The sequence below is a fragment of the Falco naumanni genome, chromosome 8 (assembly GCF_017639655.2).
Source record: "Falco naumanni isolate bFalNau1 chromosome 8, bFalNau1.pat, whole genome shotgun sequence".
Lineage (NCBI taxonomy): Eukaryota > Metazoa > Chordata > Aves > Falconiformes > Falconidae > Falco > Falco naumanni.
Genome location: NC_054061.1, coordinates 57,190,520 through 57,197,068, shown reverse-complemented (window position 1 = coordinate 57,197,068; position 6,549 = coordinate 57,190,520).

Here is a 6,549-nt window from a genome sequence, read left to right as displayed (position 1 = left end):
AGTTGGGTAACTCTCCCTAAAAGAGGAAAACAGAGATAGACAGGTGCCCGGTAACAGATATCATTATTTTCCAGATAAATGCCAGTTCTGGCTTTGTTTCTTCCAAGCTCTGCCTCGGTATTTTATAACCTTTGGAACTCACTCTGCTGGTTGTGTGTCATTACATCTTTTTTGTAGTGTTGTTTTTATCTGGTAAAAATAGATTTTTTTAAAAGCAGATTTTTTCTTTGCCTGTGCTTCGCCTCATAAAAGGCTTATTGCAAAATGTTTGAAACTCTGTGTCAATCACCAGGATTTTCTACATATGAAAAGGAGGATAATTTGAATTCAAACGTGACTTCGAAACTTAGAGGTTTGGGTTTTTCCCCCAGGGAAATAGGTATAATTTTAGGAGTATTTCTTATATGTATAAATGTCAAAGTGAATTGTAACTACCATTTTTTTTTTTTAAGTAGAAAGTTGAAATTATTGGTAGTGACACTTCTGAACAACTTCACTTGAAATGTTGATACTTTGAAAGATGTGAAAAATCTGAGAAATGCTGTCAACTTTTTTTAGATGCTTAGTTAAAAAATAATCGTGATTCTGGGAAAGGGCTTACTTATCCCTGCTTCGCATCACTTCTCTCCTCTAATGCCCTGTATTGTCACTGATGATGAAAACCCATCCCAGGCTCTCCTCCTGGACCTTGCTCAGGACAGGACTTGCTTCTAGAAGTGCTGTCACACGTAACTGAAGCTTGTGGCTCTTATGACTTAGATGGAGCGAGCCAGCCTTGCATTTTTGTCAGCAGGCTAATGCCATACTAGTTATAAAAGCTGCAATGCTGAAAGGCAAACAAAGAAGAGGATTAGATCAAACTAGTTGCAGAGCACACATTGTACATACTAATGTCTTGTTGAAACAGGAGAAGGCTGAAAAAAATACTGCCCATGCTTTAATGGGAATGCAAGCTCGCTTTCTGGAACCTGCCTCCTTTTGCCAATCAGATAGGGGGTGTTCTGCATCACTAAAGGAGCCAAGCTAATGAGATTATGATTTATCACTTTGCAAAATAAAGCTGTATCCCTGGAAGAGTACAATTTATATAGGAATTGTGCTAAACTCTCAGTCTGATCGCTGGAATCTCCTCCTGAGGTTGCTTAGAGGAAAGCACTGAGCTTTGCAAATGTTTCCACATAGATGGCTCTGCATCTCCAAGCAAAAAACCTTGAGCTGCTTTACGTCCTGAGCTTCATCTCAGCTAAGCAATGGCCCGAGCAAAGCTGGGCTTGGTGAGAAACAAGTGTGCAGATACGGTATTTCAAATGTGGCATGTCACAGGTCATCTTGTATTGACCTAGCTGCATACACTGTGCCTGCTGCATGACAGAAAATGTACAGTCCTTAGGATTTTCCCCAAATGCTGCCACCTAATTGCACTGCCAGATGTGGGGCAGCAGGAGCAGACTGTCTGCAAGCAGAAGAGGAAAACCTCTGCAGCAGTCATCTTTAGGAAGAAAACCTCTGCAGCAGTCATCTTGACTGATGCTATGCGCATCTGTAAGAAGAGCTGTAGCATCCACTCGTGTTTCTCCACCTCTGTAGCTCTGTGGTCTCCCTCCTTCCTCCGGGCAGTGACTGCCCTGCCACGCGGCAGCAGCACTGGGACCCCAAAAGGTGTTAAGGGATAGGAAGCTTTTCCCAGCTCCGTGCCTGTTTCTGGCAGGTTTTAAAAGTAGTTTTACAGTTGTATTTCTGTATCTTTGTTCCCTGCAAAATCCCCTGCTATGCAGAGCAGACAGTGGTGCCGGAGAGAGCTATCTCTGGAAAGAAAGAGTATTCACCCACTGCAGTCGCTGCAAGGTAGTAGAGGGGCTATCTCAGCAACCCTTAAACTACTACTAGCTCAGTAGCAGTTCAAGTGGGAAGAGCAGCTGTCAGCCTAACGCATCTCTGTGGTGGGCTTGATGGGTGAGGATTTAACGCTCTCCGCTTGGTTTCCCCATTGGTATGCTAAAGGTCTGGCTTACAGGGTCAGGGGATACAGCAGCAAGCTGAACTTAGCCTTTAGCTCCTTTCAACCCTTCTCCCTCCTGTTTTGCTTTTCACCAGCAGGAAAATATTTGCAAGAGGGCATCGGGCAAAAGGTGGCTTGCTTTAGCTGTGACACAGGCCACGTAAACATCTCCTTGGGGCTGGCTTCCAGGACCACCAGAGTCAGTGGCACAAGTCCCACCATCACTTCGGGCTTTGTCAGGGTTGCTTCTAGCTGGTTGTTGGAGAACACGTGGGCTGTAGTTTCTGTGCTAGAAATTCCTTACGTTTATGGACTTCTGACTTAGTTATTTTTGGAAAATGTTAGTGATGGCTTGGCATCCTGCCTAATCACTCCTCCTGGAGTATCGGTAATTTGCTCTGTTTGGGGAATTCAGAGGCTTCCCCCTCCTGTATCCAATTTTTATTTACAGAACCTTGTACCGATCTAAAAGCTAACTGCGGTGCCAGTTTTCCATTAGAAAGCTAATGGTAATCCCCCCTTCTCACTTTATCCAAACAAACCTGGTGTGCCACATTCCTCCTGTCTGCTGTTACAGTGGAGAAGCAGCGCCAGGAAAGCCTAAGTGTGATGTGAAAAGAAGCGAGATATGAGAGAGGGGGAAAAGATGGAGGCCTTCTGCCTGGAGAAAAGTTGGTGTTCTGGTACAAATACCTGGCGATGTTGGTCCTGCCGCTCCCTTGGGTGGCAATTTGAGTGCAAATCCTCCAGTGAAGCTCTTGGAAATTCCGTTTGGGGTTCAGGGTTATTTCAAATCAGTTTTGCTTGTTGGTTTGTGGTTGTTTTTTTTTTTTTTTTTTGCGGTGTGCTAAAGCTGAGCCATGAAGCCCTGGGAGTCAGCTTCCCCTTGAGGACTCTCCCCACTTTTAGCTCAGGACCAGTGTTTAATATCCCAGAGTTTTAAATACGAATACATGTGGGTTCTTCATTTTCAGTTCACAGCTTTCAAAGAGGCAGTTTAGAAAGATTCTCCACTGCCACTTTAACAGAGGAAGCCAGGCTTCTCACCTGCAAGTCAAGAACAGAAAATTTTAAGATACAAGTATCGAAGCAGAGTTTTGGATTTAAAGGCTCGGTGCTTTGCTCTTAGCTTTTCTCCCCCTAACCCCCATCCTCACTAGGTCTCAGACAAGGCACTTGGGATTTCTCAGCGTCTTCCTAAAGTCTGATGCTCTCAGTGGTTTATCCTTGCCAACCTCACTACAAGCACCACTGTCCTGCTTGAGCTCTCCTGGTGCTTGAATCCCCGGGATCTATGAGGTGGGGATGGGATTGGAGGTGATTAAGTAGTGGGTAGCTGCTAAAACTGAATTTCAGCTAGCAGGAAGCAGATAGGGCTGAAGCATCTTCCCATGTGACCCACAGGCGCCTGCATCAGTTGGACCTGCCATCAGTGAAACCTGCGTCCCGAGGGCTGGTGTTCGCCTTGACATGCACCCCTTCCATCTCCCCCCTAATGAATGGGAGGTTGCAGGGTGCCTGTCAGGGCAGGATTTTCCCTTGAAAGTCAATAACTTTTCTGACGGCCTATTTATGCTTTCATCTCCCGGCTATTAGTGCTGATTTATGCAATTTGTGACACTGAGCGATGCGGCAGCTGCAGGGAGGAGGAGATGAGAACCAGAAACCCCGTCGGCTTCCTAGGAGACATCTTCTCCAGTAATAAATCTGGGATGGAGGAAAGCCTGCTTTGATCCTCTGTGTGTGCTCCAGTGTGTCAGGAAAGGACCGAACACCCGGATGATGCTCTCCAAAAGGAGATGTTGCCTCTTTGTTTCTTTCATCTGCAGTTTTTTGGGATGCTGGAGTCTTACAGCCACGTTGGCTGGAAGATGCCATTGACTCAATGATCTCCTAACGCATTCAGCTGTCAGCGGCTCGCAACATTCTCCCTCCGTCACGCATGAGCACTTGCATGTAGAGCTCCCCAGGCACGGGCTGGAGCCCATGGGGATTACAAAAGGAACGGGGATTATAAAGAAATGTAATATCTGTCAAACTGGAGACCGTGTGGCTCTGATCAGTGATTAGAGCCACACAGTGCAAGGGGCCGTACAAATTGCTACTGATGGAGATGTTCTTTGCCCTACAGATCTCGTGGTGCTTGGCTATTAATCTCACCGTGGGGGCTCTGGGTCGTTTCTGCTGCTGTTGTTGAATGCAAGAGATGTTTACCGAGTTATTCCTTGTGTTGCAGGAGTGAGGGTGATGGAAATGGTGGGCAGGATGAATTTAGGGTTGATTGCCTGGTGCCTCCTGACACAGTGCCTAATAAAGGTGAGCTGCTGTCACTTGAGGTGCACCCCAGGTAGATTGACAAGGTGGTGGGACGGTGACCACCTCGCGTTCTCCTCCTACAGCATGGAAGGGGATGAGGTGCTGTGCCACACAGGCCTTGACAGCTCATCTGTTTTCATTATGTAAATGAAACAGGAGGACAGCAATAATGTCCTTTAATGGAGAAGCACACTGACAGGGCACAGCAGAACTGACACCAAACAAATCAATTGTCACTGTGACAATTGCCTTTCCCATTTTATCTGAAATACCTACTGAGAACTCACTAAATTTGCTTGCATGCTGAAATAACCGAGTAATGAACCTTTTTTTTGCAAGGAAATGTTCTTTTTCACTAAATTGGAAGGCCTTCTTCCATTTGTGGCTTTCTCGATCAGATTACCAATTTACTTTCCCAAAGGAATTACAAGCTATATAGCAAAACCTCTACTTAGTGCAGCAAATAAACAAATGAAACAGGCAAGTTATGTGAATTTTCAATGGGTTATAATATGCCGTAGTCAAAAAAAAAAAAAAAAGGAAAAAATAAGGAAGGTAGTTTTTTTCAGGTTTTTGGTTTTGGGTTTTTTTTTTTGCCAAGCTTCTTACTGAGGTCACAATCTGGTTTCTGGCATCTGAACAGTTAATGTGAAAGGTAAAACCTGCAGCTGTTAGCCCACAGCCTGGCGAAGGGCTTGCTTTCTCTGCTTTCCAGTGTTGTAGGTCTCTAATCTCCCAGGGTGAGAGGCTCAGCTCCTCACCCTGTCTCTTCCCCATGGCATTCTCCAGTTCTTTCATACAAATGATGAGATTTTTCTCGGAGTGAAAAAGCAGCTTTTTCCACATGCCAGGTGGACATTTAGACGTTTTAAGCAGGACCGCTCTGGTGAGGTTCGTGGGGAGGGTTTGCTTTCCTCCGACAAGGAACAGCCAAGAGGTTTGACTTCATCTGAAACTGCCTGAAACCATCCAGTGAAGTATGCTGGATTTGGAGCATGTCTTTGGCAGTTCTGGTGATGGTTTTGTGTTGCACGGTGGTCCCAAGGAGACTAGGATAAAACCTGCATCCTAGCCACAAACTGCCTACCTGCGGCTGAACCAGGCAGGGCATCGGTACGCATGTCTGTGGATGGGGTGGAGATGGTCGGCGTGGTGCCCTCGCCTGCTGTCTGGTGAAAACCAGAAGACATTCATTGGGACTGAGACTGAACACCTGCCTTTTGCTCAGGATTGCTCAACCCATGAGCTTTAGACATGGTTACTTGTGGTCTGTCCCCCAGCAAACCGTTCCTGTGCACAAGACGTAGACCTCTGTCAGAGCAAGCCTGAAGACCTTGAGGACACCCTGCTGAGGCGTAGGGCATCCTTCAGGGCGAAAAACCTTCTGCTTGGGCGAAGGCAGGGAAATACATCTTCTGACCCCTGCACGGGTGCTTTGGAGGTTTGGCAGTAAGTTGATAACGTGTTCAACTATAGTCTGTCTCTGCTTTTTGTGAGAAAACTGCTGGCGTGGCTTCAGCGCGTGAGTTGAAGTTTAGAGTGAAGCAACCAAGAGGAGTTAGTGCCCTGCTGACTGCTGGTTCCTGAATGCCTGCGGTCCATTAATTTCTGAGGGCGGGAGGGGCAGGAAGAGAAGTGAATTGAAATGAAGAAAGCTGGCGCAATCCTGCCTGAGCCCCATGCCTGGAGAGCCATGTCCCATCTCTTCATGCGATGCCATGAGGCAGATACAGCTCATCCATCACTCTGAGGCATGCGTCCAAGCCTTCTAATTAGTGAATATAACCGGAGGTTTGGAGCTTAAACTAGTTCTGACCTGTATTTTTTAATTAAGGCATTTTTTAATACAACCCCTGCTTCAGGTCATCTGATAATACTAATCTGAATGTAATGCCTAACTTCTTAACCCTGGATGGTTACCCCTGCGCTTTAATGCCAGTCTTAAAGAAACATTGTCCCATAAATTAGACGCCAGGTACTAAACAGGAACAGAACCGGCTGCGAATTAAAAGCTCTCAAGGAATAATTAGATGGACCCTGAAGACTGGCTCCCAGCTGACATTCTTTGGCCTCTCATAAAAACACAACATGCTTATGTTCCCCTTGTTAATGCTGCCTTGCTCTCCTTTGGTCTGCTTCTCTGCAGGATCCAAGGGGGTGTCCCGTATTCCTGTTGCCAACACCACGCCTGATAGTGACTCAGACCAAGCTGGGATCGTGTCTCCCGATACTTT